Here is a 15,982-nt window from a genome sequence, read left to right as displayed (position 1 = left end):
TAAAGTTAACGACTGGAAAGTGTACAAAGCGGCGTGAGTGTGAGAGAGATAGAGAGAGAGAGATGGAAAGAGGGAGCGAGAGGCCAAACAAAGAAAAATGGAAAGAGTAAAAGAAGAGAAAGATAGCATTGGAGGGGAAAAGATAAAATCAATTAGTACGTCAGATCCTTCTAATACATTAAGAAACCTCTGCAAGAAAAACCTGATGAGATATATTTAATATATGCATATCAATATATGCAATATGTATAAATAAATATGTGAACTTATAACTGGAGGGTATTCGAGTTCATAGCTTATGTTTCTCAATGTAAATTTCTATATGTATGTATTTATAATGGCTACAAATGAGGGATTTATTTTTAATAGAGAATAACTGCTCCACACTACTTTCAAAGTCATAAATAAATTCTATAAATCTTCTTATTGATCAATTTTACGAGTGTTTTTTTTAACGGTTTTTATATTATGTTTGTATGGATATGTCATAAACTTTTCGTTCCACCATCGAACCTTCCAGCCCAAGAACAGCATTAAAGGCATCCAGCAGAGTTTGCCTTTTGTTGCCACAACTTTTGAGTTATTTTTTCTGTGCATGCCTTATTTTCTTTATATTGCCTATCTGCCATGCGCCTACATATGCCTATGTGTGTGTGTGTGTCTGAACGTGTGTGTGTGTGTGTGTACTTCTGGCAAGTCCGCATTCTTTTAAAGGTTGCCAACTTGGCCATAGTCGCCGGGCAAGTAGCCAGCCGTAGAAGCCACAGCTTGCAGACCAGTTCGATATGGACCGAAGCATAAACCAAAACCAAATTGAAACCCAAAAACATTTGCCCAGAAGTTTTATCGGCGCATGGGTCCAGTTTTCATTTTCGTTTTGCGCCCACATTTCTGACTCTTGTTGTTGTTGTTGTTGTTGCTGCCGCTGCCAAAGTTGATGTTGCGCTCGTTGTCGGCGAGTTCTGAGTTACCAAAAATTGTTTTGGTTTTTATGCGGCGCCTCAGCACATTTCGTTTGGCTACCAAAATGCGGGTCGCACGTAATTCTAATTGCAGTAAAAGACACGCTCAGTATCGCTTCATGCCATGCTGCTGCATGCCGGCAGTTGCAACTAGATCGGCGTTTCGAGCGACTTGAAAAGCTGCTGACCTTCACCGTTCGAGTGCGACATGTTGCCACCTGTTTGCCCGGTCCGCGCGAGCGGCCAAGATTTTTAGGAATTCCTGGCCAACTTGCTAATTAAGCATATCAATATAGTTATGCGGATGACTCATCCGAGCAGGTTGCTGCTGTTTGAGTCCCATTTCTGCTGATGTGGCCATGTTGCTGGAATGCCGGGACGGCAACGCCGCAACGCGTTCTATTAATAGTTAACCTAATCAAAATGCAGGCGTGTAAGCAAAGCATTTGCAATTTGCATAGTTGTTGTCGACTGTTGCTGTTGCATTTTTGTTGTTGCTGCAGCTGGCAATTAACTTTGGCATGTGCAGACATTGGTCTAAATGTCAAGGTAAATTATGATGCATTCAGCTATTACGTCTAATAGTCAAAAATGCACATGCACGTGTGCAACTATTTTTAGTTGTTGGCTTGGCTCTTGCTGTTGCCGTCGCTGTTGCTGCCAATGACAGCTTATAAACTTGTTGTTGCAGCCTCTGTTCCTCGTGCCTCTGCTGCTACCTGTGCATATTGTTGATGTATGTCTCTGGCTGCGCCCTTTTCTACGCTAATTAACCAGATGCTCCGACTGTGGCTCGCAATCGCACTGCGACCAGGCAAATACCCCATCAAAACGGCGAACAGCCGGCAGCGTTTGCAACATTTAATCATTACATTGCTGCGAAAATCGTATCATTAGCGTTTTTACGATTACGCGCTTTATCAAAATAGGCAACAACAACAACAAGTGCAACAGCAATTGCAGCTGAATCAACGGCAACAGCTGGTAGCTAGTTTCTAGTAGCTATTAATGGCAGCCGACCAGGTCTACAGTGGGTAGAGAAACCATTGATACAGTAAATTCTACATTTTCACAAAATAAAATAATAATTTGTAGTTAAACCTAAATACAATAAATATCTACAATATATGCAAACAGCAAAGTTTACTTGCTCTTTTGGCGATCTGGCATCATTGAAGTTTTTAAGTTTTTTGTCTTTAATAAGTTTGGTTACACTAATTTGGAATTTCACAAAATTGTGAAATCTGTTGAATGATATTTCCAATTTATACTTAAATAATTTAAAGGTGTTTTATTCTTATAGTTGTGGTTATTTTTAAGAGCAGTTTTGTGGTTTGATGCCACTGTATGGCACTTGATTAAATATTTTGTGTCTTTTCTGGAGAAAATTGCACAAGTGCACACACACACATTCAAACACACACACATGCACACCGTGGCACATGTTGCAAGTGCGCGTACTTAGAGCAAAAAGTGAGGAGGCCGAACAAAAATTATAATCAGTGCTATCAGTGAGCAAGTGCAGGTTGCCGCTGTCTAGATGCTGCCACTATTGGCGATGCTGCCGCTGCGGTAGAAGAAGACAACATTGTCGTTGCTGCCTGCCGCACGTACATGTAATTTTTTTAATTGCATACAACAATTTAGAAATTGGTGCAGCAGCCAGGCAATTTGGTGCTAGGCATGAAAAACTAACCAGATCAAGAGCAGCCACTGTCTGAAGCAAGTTGACAATTATATTTCATGGCTGCCAAAACAACACCTACAAGCCGGACTGATTGCTGTTGCATAAAGCGTTTGGCCAACTGTTGAGCAACTGTTGCCGGCCGGTAAGCTAATACTTTCACTGCTGTTGTTGCGGCCAAAACCGACTAGCCAGTAGCTAACACATGGCCTTCAAGGATGCAATATCCTGTGCTGGTAACTCAATACCAACAGCATGTGAGGCAACAATAACAAGAGCAACAACTTCAGCAACAATACAAACACGGCTAAAAGCTGATGTTGATGCTGCTTCTCTTAATCAGGTGTTGCGACTGATCCGCAACGACAATTACACACAAGCTGCTGATGTCGCAGTTGTTGCCGCTTGTAGCAATTATGCCATGAACTTGTTCTGACTGCGCAACTGCAACACGCTCTGAAATGACAATTTCATTTCAAGTTACGGCTGCCCAGCGTCAGCGCGGTTGTTCAACTCCAGCTGCAGCTTCAAGTTCCAAATGTAACTGCCAGCCCAGCCATAGTTTCATGACTTGTCATTAGCTAATGTAAAGACGCGTTCCACTGCCCAGTCCCCCACTCGGAGTAATCAGTGAGCCTAGAACCTCAATTACATGCACACCAGTCAAGTTTCGGCCCGAACAATCACTGATCGTTCATCGTTCATGGTTGATCGTTGATCGTGGATCGTGGATAGCAGCTGACTGTTGCTGGCGTTTGCTTGGAAAGTCGTAATTAAGCTATGGAAAGCGAGAGATGTGCCGCTGAGTAACTGCGTGCCAGTGTGAGTCCATGTTGTTGTCGGCAATCAGGTGTGAAATGTCAATTTAAAGCGCTTCAAAACAAAGGTTTGCGCTTTACAGTTTTGCCGACTTTTGACACGAGTCGACTACATTTTTATCTTTTCTTTTAAGTTTATTTATTTATCATTTATTATTTATTTAAGTTGTCACATTAGTTTGATTCTTCATTCTTAAAAATAAAATATCTTTTGTATATTCCGTAATACCCATGCATTTTGTAGCGCCTCCTTAATTACATTAATCCAAGCTCTGGGCTAATAGCCTTGTGAATGTTGTCACAGTTCCTCCGCTTGCTTTAACACCTCAATGATTTTGTGTGTCAGACCACAATCAAACAATGACAACAGCAACAACAACAACTCATGCCTCTACACTAAAACCATAAATACGAGTATTTTAAGACTATGTCGATTTCAACAGAGCAACAGATGGATGTACCTGGTGGTAGGGGGGAGGGGGTCGGGGTAGGGGCAGGGGCAGGGGCCTTCAAGCAGCACAAGCAATTTCGAAAGATGGCACTTTTCACTTTTTGCCGTTTGCTGCTGTCAGCAAGTTGAAATCTTCACTTGGGCAACGGGCAACTGGAACTGGTGACAACTTAGAAGCTCATCATTGGCTGTCATATCTGGTGTTGTTTACTAATTGCTGCCACTGTCGCTACTATTTAAATTTTATCAAAGGGATTCGTTTTCGTATCACAATTATATGACGAATATAATGACTACTTCGATTGTTGGCGGCATGCGTACTGAAAGCATGCTATCGATTAATATTGTTATCGATGTCATTTTTTTTGCCAGCACTGGCCCATTGGTCACAAACACAAATCAAACACTAACAAGCAAAATAAGGAAGGGAAGAGAACACAGTCAGGCACAGCAACAACAACAACAGCAGCAACAACAACAGTTATATCGACTGCTTTCATTGTTGGCGGCATGCACACTTAAAACATGCTATCGATTAATATTGTTATCGATGTCATTTTATTTGCCAGCACTGGCCCATTAGTTACAAACACAACTCAAATTAACAAGGAAAATAAGTCACCAACGGCAGAGAAGACAACACAAACAGGCAGAGCAACAGCAACAACAACAACAACAATAACAACAACAGCAACAGCAGCAACAACAACAACACGCACACGTGCGTCATTCTGCGTTCATTGCTCGTTTGTTTGCCACTCGAGGCGAAAGCAATTTCCTTGGAAAATTGCTGGGCCAGGCCAACGCCATCGTCGCCATCGCCATCGTCATCGTCGTCCCAAAGTCGCCTCAAGTTCTACGCAGCAGAAGCGCTTCATCAATTTTTATCGATGAAGACCCATTTGGTTGATAACTCCATTTGTGGCAAATGTTGAGCACGCGCGTTTTGTAGTTGCTGCTGTTATTGTTGTTGTTGTTGTTGTTGTTGATTCTACTACTGCAGTTATTGCTGTTGTGCAGTTGTTGTTGCCGTTAGTAAATTTCGCGCGAAAAACGCCAAAGTTGTTGGCCTTTCATTGTTTTTGTTGTTGTTGCAGTTGCTGCTGCCATTGTAAAAGGCAAACGCACGTGTTGCTATGCACGCTATGAGGATGTTGCTGCCGTAACAGTTGCTGTTGCTGTTTGCTGTTGCTGTTGCTGTTGCTGCAGCACTGTCACCGACCAGTTGGCTGGCCCGGCTGCTTTGACCGTTTAGGCCAAACTTGGTAAATTGTTTTGTTGAGCGCTGAACGTTTTTGTCCGCCGAGGCCTTTCTTTTCTTGCTGTTGTTGCAGCTAGTACTGCTTATGGGCCTGCGAGTAAGAGTTGCATACTAATGCGTGTGGCATTGTTTATTTGTTGTATTTTTTTTTTTTTTTTTTTTTTTTTTTAGCAATTTTAATTATACTTGCCTGGGCAGGCTGATGCACGTCGAGAAATTAGCATTGATTTGGAACAATTTACATATCAAAGTCGGCAGCAGCAGCAACAACTTCCTGCCATATCAATTGCAACAACAGCAACAACAACAGCAGCCACCGCTTCATCTTTTGCCGGTTTCCAGCAGATGTTTTGGTTGGGTCAAGCGATCGCCACCAGGTCCAAGTCTCTAACCAACAAGCTGCCATTTACAGAGCGTTGCGCCCACCGGGCCGCAGTTGCCTCTGCTGCCACGGTTGCGGAGTCCATTGGCCTCATGCTGTTTACTTGCACCACTTTTTGCTGTTACTGCAACATTACGTGTTGCTGTCGTGCTGCTGCTGCTGCTGTTGCTGTTGCTGTTGATGTTGATGTTGATGTTGTTGCTGCATCTGCTGTGCGAGTGCTCAATGCACTGGCCATTTTTTCAGTGGGTATTAAAATTACTTGGCATGTAATTAGTTTGCTTTTTGTACCCTTTGCCAAGATCACGCGCTGCGTGTGGCCCCAAAACGTTTGTCGAGGGCTCTCGTATAATGTGTGGCTGCGACATGTTGCAGTTGTCCATGCTCCTGCTGTTGTTGTCGTTGTCTGCACGCTAGAGGTGTTATTTTTATGGCTTTATAATGTGACTCAGTTTTTGTTGCTGTTGCTGTTGATGCTGCTGCCGCTGGCGCTGTTTATTACTCCGTTACGTGGCATGTCAATCACCTGACCCGCAATGCAGTTAGTGCAAACAACAAAATGAAACGAAGCCAATGAAACTCGCATTAACTCAGAACGACAAACAGCGACAGATACAAAGAAATGCAGTGAAAGTGGAAAGCCAGCAATATGCGAAATGAAGAATTGAAACAAGACAATTTCAAGAATATTATGCGTAAAACGATCCATAAATGAATCCTTAGCTAACTCTAATAGTTCAGAGAGAGAAGAAACCAATACGGATTCCTATTGTGATTAGGTTAAATGTGATACGCATAGAAGGAGAATATATATATCCATAGACTAGATAGATCGAGTTGAGTTTAGATATTGTATGAACATCTTTGTCATATAAGTTTAAACTAATTTTTATTAAGATATTGTAAAAAACAACAAATTTGGTTCATTCAAGAACTAACATTTGACCTGATTAGACCCATATGATATTGTGATTTGTTTGACTAGATTTTGTTTATAGTAAATATGTTTCCATGGTAACGATTTGATTGGGATTCGAGAATTGAAAGTGTATTTGACGTTCGGCGTGTTGCACATAGCTGCTCTTTCCTGTATTAAAAGATCTTATGCACAAACTACAATTGAGTCTGTTTCTTGTTTCCATTTGTGCTACTTCTCGCATACAGATCGTTTCTCCGCTTGAGTTGTAAATTATTGTGATTAACGGAGAGTTTTTGCAGTGAATTGTTGTTATATTTATTTTGTTGTTGTTCAGATGTGCACCTGTCCCACTTGCGGCTCAACATGCAGATTGTCTTTTTACCTTCTCAAATTAAGCTGTTTGTAACTGGTAAATTACGATGTTTCAGAAGAAAAATATACTCTTTGAGTATAACTTGTCTAAATAGTCACCAGTTATATTTTAAAGAATGGTTTTGTGAGCAGCTCATTCTTCTCTATTCTTAAAGTTAACAAAACCTCATTAGGGCCAGCCCTTAAAGTAGAATGTATGTTTCTGAGCTGGGACACAGGGTAACTCTCAGTCGGGCACTCTTGCCTCTTGTTGTGTGTACATAATTGTAGCTGAAGTTATTTGGCATACAAACGATAATGAATCGATGCAGCTGCAATGCGTGACTCTTGACGCGTGTTGATGATATTCTACAGCGATTTTTATGGTCAAGTTCGTTGTCTAAGTCTTTCGTTTTATGGACTCGAGACTCTGAAAAGCGTGCCCCCTCAATGTCAATAGGCGCTCGTCTTGACGCACTCGCCGCATCTATATGTGGGTCATCATTCATCATCAATCAGATCTGTTGGCGTCGTCTGTCGCGCCCAAAAACTGTGCCGCTTTCGAGACTTGCGGGGGCGGGGGCTGAGGCTGCATCTTAAGCACGCAATCAAATTTTGCCTACGAACAACAAGAGGCACTGTGTTTGCACGTCAGCGTCGAACAATGAGCATAATATTTATATATTATGATTTCGGCATAATGCGGCGCAGTGTTAAGACAAATGTCTTACATAAAGTGCGCGCACTCAAGTGTTTTAATGGCTATAAAAATAACAATTATTTTGGCCTAACCAGCCCACATCTGGCTGCCATGAAAATGCAAAATGGTAATGAGCAGCTTTATGATAGATTTGTCTGTCTGGCTGACCTTCAAAACGCGCAAAGAGATCAAATATTTGTGGCTTGCCACATGAAACACGCCCTAAGAGCTGGCCCCAAAATGTGGCCGCCTACCTTACAGTCGCTGCTGCTGCTGCTGCCGCTGCGAGTTCCACACGACAGACGTGCAATCCATCAAAGTTGTTGGCCCAAAGGCAACATCTGCAGCAGCAGCAACAACAACAACAAAATACATGCGAGCAATAATATTTGCTCAAAGTGTTAAGGCAACAAAACAGCACACAGTAGCCGACACTGCCAGCAGCACAGTAGCTGCAACAACAACAACAACAACAACAGCAACAGCGACAGCAGCAGCAACACAAAAAAAGAGGAGCAACAACAACAACTACTTAACTGGACAGGATCGGCGGGCAGCGTTCGCTTAGATGGCGGCAGCCAGAGCCATAGACGACAACGTTTTGTTTTAATTTTCTCAACGCCGCCACCTCCACTGCCCTTCCCCCGCCTCCCCCCTTCGCCGCCCCCTTCTGTTGCTGTCCAGTTGCTGGGTTTCCTGTTTAGATAGTTTTTGTGATTTTATGTGATACACCTTCATGTTCGGGCCGTGGAGTTGGCTGGCTGGCAGCCACTTTGATGTACGTTCACTTTGAAATGTTGTTGATGAGTACGCGAGATTTTTAAAGATTGCAGCAACAATCGCTGCGACAGCGGCGCTGGCGTTGGTTGGGATGGGAGGCTGCGGTTGTGGCTGGGGCTGCAGTTGGGGCAGAGACTGTGGCTTACATAATAAATTTAAATGCACGCCTGCCTGGACACCTGAATAGACGTCAGTACGCGGACAGACCCCACCAGCTAGCCTAGCTGTTTGTCGACTAAACGACCGACTGCCTGGCTCTGGCTCTGTTGAATGCGGCAATGTGCACAGTGGAAGCAAAATCGAAAATATTAAATAAAATATCATTTACGATTTGTCTATTTCAAGGTACAAACACACATACCCGACCATGTATTGCTATATTTATTCCTTGCCAGTACCAAGCTTTCAGTTTCCCACACATTTTTCGATCGTTCGAAACATTGATTATATTTTACATGAATTATTTGAATATTCGCAACAATCTTCGGAAATGATTTTGAGGCCGAGCGGCTCTTTAACAAAATAGTTTTTTATACATTCTATGGGCTTTTTGTTTAGGGCCTACAAAAATGTTTCATAATATGGTTTCCTCAAATTTACTGTACTTGGGTCTTGACATTCCTAAAAGTAGCTGCAGTGAAAATTGCTTTTCTCTGCTTCTCCTTTCTCCGCCTGCCTGTTTCTAAGAAGGCTAGCCTCTCAGTCTTGCCTTATATAGTTCAGTTCTTTTGAACGATCTTTCCAAAGTTGATTTTTTGCAGACGAACCTTAAACACAAAGACTTTTTGTATTAAAACTCTTTTTTTTAAGCTAGCTGGCTGAAAGCCAATTTTATTTTATTTTATCCCACAAACAACAGACAACAAGCGCGTTAAAATTCGCAACAAGTTTAAGGCAAGGCGTGTGCAAGCCTGGAGTCAATAAAAAAGTCTGCTGATATTAATATCGGGTAGTTTTTAAAGAATATTAAACTTTCGCATAAGCAAATAATCCAAAAAGATCGAGATAATGTTAGAAATTAATTTTCCAAATATATATTTCAAAATGTTTGAAGTCGTTCTGATGGACGACTTAACTCATTCAATATCTGCGTATTTTATACAACGTTTTTCAATATCATTTCTTAGTCCACGTCCACGTCCCTGTAGGATGCTGCAGATGAAGGTACAGCTGGGCTGCGAGTTGAGTTCAGCTGAGCAAAACTTGTATATAGCCCTGTTATGTGGCCAGATATACTGTTATTGCCTGGGTAGATAAAATCAGGGCCATTTCAACATTTACTTAATTATTTAAATTAATCCCAAGTAAGCTGAATGTTAAGACATTATTATCATTTCTCCAACACTCGTCCACTGTGCTCGAGTGTCGTTTGGCGAATTGCGACTAGGTGGTTTGTGTTAAGCTGACACTTGGCTGGCGACTAAGAGATATTCAATTTAATTGCCAAGAGAGCCATAATAAAAGCAGCAGAACCCGAATTTACGCAGTTCAAACTTCACAATTAAATAAAATTAAGCAAATCAACAGAAGCCCTCACAGGCTGGGGCTGGGCCAACTCGGGACTGGGCCCACGGTGGCAGCGTCGGGGAGTCGGCCTAGTTATGGGGCTGGACTCTGGTGACGCCCAAAAAGACCAAGTCACGGCCGCCAACTGCAATTATAGAGCATAAAACATTGATAATCATAATAATTAAGCATGACTGGCCAGAATGATCAGCACACAGAAGCGGCAAGGTTGACAACAACAACAAAAAAAGAGGCAACAGTAGCCGCCGATTACAGAGCTTAGAATCGAAGTCGGGACGGGGACGGGAACGGGAACTGGCCAACGATGATGCATCGAATTGAGCAGCCCGGTAGTCTTGTCGGTCCGGCATGATAATAACTAAACACCGCGGCTGCACATAAATTGTTAATTAAAACCATTTGATTTTGAGACGTAAACGTGCATATTACAAAAAAATATATATAAAATCGCTGCGCCCGGCACAATGAATTGTGTATTTGAGGCGCGCATTTAGAAAGTGCTCTCTATTCCATATTGTGTGTGCGTGTGAAAGTCAACTAGAACATGTCCAAGTGTTATTTTATATTATACAACATAGTTGCTTGCACAATCACGAAGGCGGCCGCCTACTAAAAGCTTTGACCATTGATCTATAAATCCATCTTAGGCAGCCTTTCGAGACAGACGCGGCATTTGCATTTTTCAATAACGCTGCGGGCCACGCACTAAACATAATAATAAACTCTAAATAAAAATAAAACGAGAAAGAATGGGTACCTTAGGCACGCCGAAGATTTAATACCCTGCAGACCTAACCTTTTCATAATGCTCAAAGTGTTTTGCCCGTATCTGAGAAGCGCAGGGAACAAAGACAACGCCGAGTATGGTTAAGATATTTTGAAAAACCAAAGGTTTAACATACAACTTTATTGTCGACCGATTGTTCCTATGGCAGCTATATGATATAGTGGTCCGATCTTGTTGGAATTTTGCATATGTATAAGGAACATAGTAAAGCTAAGAAATGCCGAGTTTGGTCGAGATATCTTGATAAACAAAAAACTTTTTCATATAACAACTTAATTTTCTACCGATCGTTCCTATGGCAGCTATATGATATAGTGGTCCGATCCAGCTGGTTGCGACATATGTACTGCGTGCAATTAAAAGAGGGATTTCTGCAAAGTTTCATGGCGATCGACTCGGCTGCTGATCAAGAATATATATACTTTATGGGATCGGAGATGTCTCCTTTTATGCGTTACACATTTCACGACAAAGTTATAATACCCTCGCAAGGGTAAAAAAATCGAATAGCTGTATCAAGTTATTTATGATTTTCTGAATTTGCTTTGTTTATTTTTTGGTGCTTTTGTTGCACTGTTCGGGGGCATTGTTTGGTTTGGCTATTAATGTCAAAACTACTGTTAAAGTGTTGTATCTATTGAGCAAAAAAGGTGTTGGAACCGAAACGCGATGACGAGGGCAAACGGCAACAATTGCCAATTTGCCTTAATTGTGTTGACAACACAAGAAACACAGAATGAACAAAAATCTGTTGTGCAGAACCGGAGCTACAAAAATAATGCAGACAAATATTGCACAAAGCAAATGGCCGACTCTTTTGTAAACAATGAAAATTCACAAAACTTTATTAAAGCTACCTTTTAGCAAATGGGCAGCACTGACAAAATGTTGCTAGAGAATGAAATAGAATGGAATAGAATATAATAGAATGGAATGGAGGGCGGCCTCCTCAGCCCAACATACGATAAATAAATAAACTCAATGATTATGGTCGTGCCAGACGTTAGAAGGAACTCTAGCAGATATGTGAGTCAAACATTTAAGAATTCATTTGTTTGTGGAAAGTCATTTCACTTCTTACTCATGGCATGAACAAAAACCGAAGGAAATTTAATGATTCATCACACATAAGGGTCTCTTTCTTAAATGTTGCTGCAATCGAAAGTCACCGAAGAAGTCTCAGTTGCCACAAGTATATAAATCGGAGCACATTCATCCCAGAAATGCTGAGTACATTTTATACCTGGCACCCGTTGAAAATGACTTTAAAAATTCTGCTATTATATGCAATAGTTGTTTGTTGACGTTGCCACATGCCACAGTAAGCCCTCGCTCTGGTAGACGTTATCCTGAATCCAAGAAAATGATAAGTTTATATAAAGTATATATTTCGAAGGTTCCCATCTGAGACTGTAACTTGTCCCATTTGTATTTTACCTTTGGGTCTATTTGGGTCCAATTATTTGTAATTTACTTGCGATTTCACTTTACGCCCATTTCAAGCGTGATTTGTTTAGGAAAACGCTCAAGACCTGGTAATAATTTCATTTAATTTTCATAACTTTTTGCAATACTTGAATTTTCGTAGATTTTCACTTTGTGTTTTAGCTGGCGCTTTTCACGTCTAGTAAACGCTTTTTCTTCTCTCCGTGGCAAGTTTTTTTTCGCTGAATTTGTCATTTGTCAACTTTTCTTTTAATAAGCAACACGTTCAGCTGTTGCCTGTGTCCAAGTTGCTTGTGCATTTAAGCAAAACCACAAATAATGTGCAGCTGGAAGGGGGGCGGGATGGGAGCACAGAATAGCAGCTATAGAAGAGAGCAAGAAAAAATGAGACGGGAGGAAAAGCGGCAAAGAGACTTGAACTAATTGTTTGGAAAGTCATTTTTTACTGTCCCAAGCAATTGACCAAAATCGCTGGCAATATAATTTTGTTATAACTGGAGCATGAAAGGCAAACTTTAAGTTCACAAAAGCTAAAAAGGTCTAAAAAGAAGCCCCAAGATTCTGTTAAATTTTAAGATTTCCGCTTAATATCGAAACGCCATTAATTATGTATCGATATGTATCGACAATAATTATGTATCGATCGATTGCTGACTAATGATAATTAAGGTCAATTTTCGATTTCCCGATGCAGTTTGTGTAGCTTGTCGCAACGCGGAAAACGTTTGCTAAAAGGCGGAAATAGGCACAAAATTGCTGAAAGAAAAACTTAAAGTCGTCGTCTCATTGTGAGACATCGATTCCTGAATGGGCTCCGATTGAGTGATGCCAACATAAACATTGCCAATTGGCTGCGAATGTTACTTTAATTGCTTGGTAAACAAACTTCTTGATAAGTAAACATATCGGGAACTAGAAATTGTTTGGCTTACCCCTTAATTGATTAGCGGCTGACCGATTTAGGTATGATGCGATTTTCAAAGCTGAAAGCATAGCAAAGTTTTGAAAAGGGATTAGATAATTAAATATTTAATGCTATTATTTATTGATATTTGATTTATATTTGTGTGAATGCGTTGAAAGACCTTACCAATGAGATTTATAAGTTATTTCTGGCCCAGCATACAAACAACGCTCCAAATCGCGAGAACAAAGCGATTTGCATTATACATAGATGATAATGAACTGGGCACCTGTTCAACAAAGCGAAGACAATGGACCCGAGTCTGGCAATGGCACAGTGGGGCATATTGAGTCGACAGCGCATTAAAATGTTAGCGCATGTCATGTTATTCAACAGAGGCCGAGCGAATCGGCGCATCGGGCAGCCCGTTATGAAATTTGCCTGCCATAAGAAAAGAGCACAAACAGTTTACAGTTATCGGGTCTGTTCAGATGAACTGGAACTGAGCGAAACTGTGAACCACAACAAATGCGCTTAAAATGCAAACAAAATGTTTCAGAAAACAAAAAAAAAAAAAAACACGAAAACAAAAATATTTTAAACGTGGAGAATAAAATTAAAGAAAAAAAAAAATAAAACGGCACGCAAACCGGTTACAGCATAATAATATCGGCTCGAGTAACCAAGAACCGGTTGGATTTCAGCTTTAATATATACCACATATACTTATTTCATATTGGCACACTCGCTGTTAAACAGAACCAGAAACTGAATCCCAATTGGAATCCGTCTAGACGCACACGAGCCTTATCAGGGACATGCAAGGGACTTGGGCCTGGGCCAAACAATTATTTAAATTAGCCAAGCTGGCATATACATGTGTACAAAGTTGATGAACAAATTAATTTCAATTAAACGTTGATTGAAGTTTGTTTGAAAATCATAAGCCGCAGCCAACGAGATAAGATCTAAGCGGCTTCCCGTCTGACAGGCGTGAAGTGAGCCAAATTATTTTTTGGCAGCGCAATGCAAAAACTGGCAACAGAAACATACAAAAAATAAAAAAAAAAAAAACAGGCAAAAAAAAATCACAAAACGGCAACAAAAATCGCCGAGTTTATTGCCTGTCAGGCCAAGTGACGGCTGCCCAATCTTGCAGTCGGTGTCGTTTTTTTTTCTCTCCTTTTTTTTATCAGTTTTTTTTTTTTCTTTTGGCATGCTAAAGCTTATTGAAAAGTCTTCCGCTTTTCGAAAATGACTCGTAGCGGTTCGGTTCAGGAGTTGCGAGTAGATAAGCAATCGGCAGGTTTTGGGTTGCTGCTAATCACAAGGTGCCTGCCCGCCTGTCCATTGATTTATTGGCAAATTTCAAGTTAACACTTTTTCCTAAATTGAGTTATTTATTTCGCTGCCTGCCGGCTGCTGGCTGCTGGCTGCCAGTTGCCGTTGTTGCACTTTTGCTATAATTTCAGCACATGAGGTCGTCACGTAGTTGGCCAGGAGGCGCTGCTAGGAGCCGGGGACGCGCGGCGACAGGTTGGCCGAAAGAGTCTTGGACTTGGCTTGGCTTGGCTTTGCGTCGTTGCATTTAGATTTATATTCATAGATTTTGGCATTTGTGTTAATGAAGTTTCTGATTTATGTGCTAACATTGGCTTAGAAAGTGCACAAATCTCTGAGTAATTCTTTTTTAATTTCATTTGAATTCTACAAAATCGACTGGCGAAGTTTACAAGTTAAAAGTAGTTTAAAAAATCATTTAAGACGCGTGTCACACATTCGCATGGGAAACGCGTTCTGTTAACTTACAGAGCGTTGGCAACAGTGCGGCACTCTGTTAATTGACCGTAACTTAACAGCAGTTATTTAACATTAAGGGGCAGAAAGCATTGATTGGCTTTGAAGTTTTGCTCAATGGAAATGAAATTGATTTTTCAATATTTATGTAAAATAAATAATTATAATAACTTTAATGCATCTCAACTAGTGCAGCAAAGCAAATGTATTTAAAAACTTCCCTAAAGCTTTTGCATTATATAACTTTACAGCACGAAAAACGAAAAACTGTTTCACTTATTACCCGGAAAACTGAAGGTTAACTTCACATAACTTCGTGGCCGTGTGAGCAGGCGTTTGTGTGAACAGTTTGACTTAGCTTCAGTTGTCTTTTCCTTAACGCTTTTCCCATTTCCCATAGCAAAACCGTTAACCGTAAACCAAACAAACGGCGTCATTGCCAAGTGCGAAAATTAGCGCAAAAAATGTAAAAAATTACAACAAAAACCAAAAGAAATGAAACGAACATTAAAAGAAGAAAAAAGCAGCTGTAAAATATTCACACAGAGAGAAAGATGCCGCCGTATAACAGAAAAATCGACTGAATTAATAATGTGTATATAATGTTTTAATTAATGTTTTCTATCGATAAGCAGGGACAGATATACATTGAGGTCTCGGTCTCTACAGTGAAAGTTATACACACTTCAGAAAGCGAAATACTCGTAATACGCACGAATTAAATCAATGTTAATTTGAGTCTTAAGTGAATAAGCTGCCAACTTGTTGTGCGTGTTGTATGAACACTCGAATCATCTACTGTGCGGGGGCACTGATAACTGTATAAACATATATACTTATCTATGTAGGTGCCCAGATAAGTGGATGACTGGATGCTTAGGTGAAACTTTGCGGAATCTGTCGATGAAAGTGCGAATAAATTTGGCGGCTGTTAGAAGTCGTGGGAAGTTTAAGTCGGGATTGCCCTTGGATCAGTAATGAGTAAATGAAACATGAATGAAAAGTCGCAACTAGTTGGACAAGTTTTTGTCGAAATATGTTAACCAAAGAATTGATAAAACCCTAAAAACATATGAATTTGTTTCGTGCTATGCTTCCTTGGCTTTGTCTTCGAACCTAGATAACATAATATCAAGTCTCAATTTTAATTTATGCCCACCTCAAGATTAGTTCCTTGTCTGTCATGGTCAGCCACATATTTGAGTTGATTTTG

This window comes from Drosophila novamexicana, unplaced genomic scaffold (genome assembly GCF_003285875.2).
Source record: "Drosophila novamexicana strain 15010-1031.04,08,12 unplaced genomic scaffold, DnovRS2.1 tig00000008-arrow-pilon, whole genome shotgun sequence".
Classification (NCBI taxonomy): Eukaryota; Metazoa; Arthropoda; class Insecta; order Diptera; family Drosophilidae; genus Drosophila; species Drosophila novamexicana.
Note: the sequence above shows the minus strand (reverse complement) of the source record.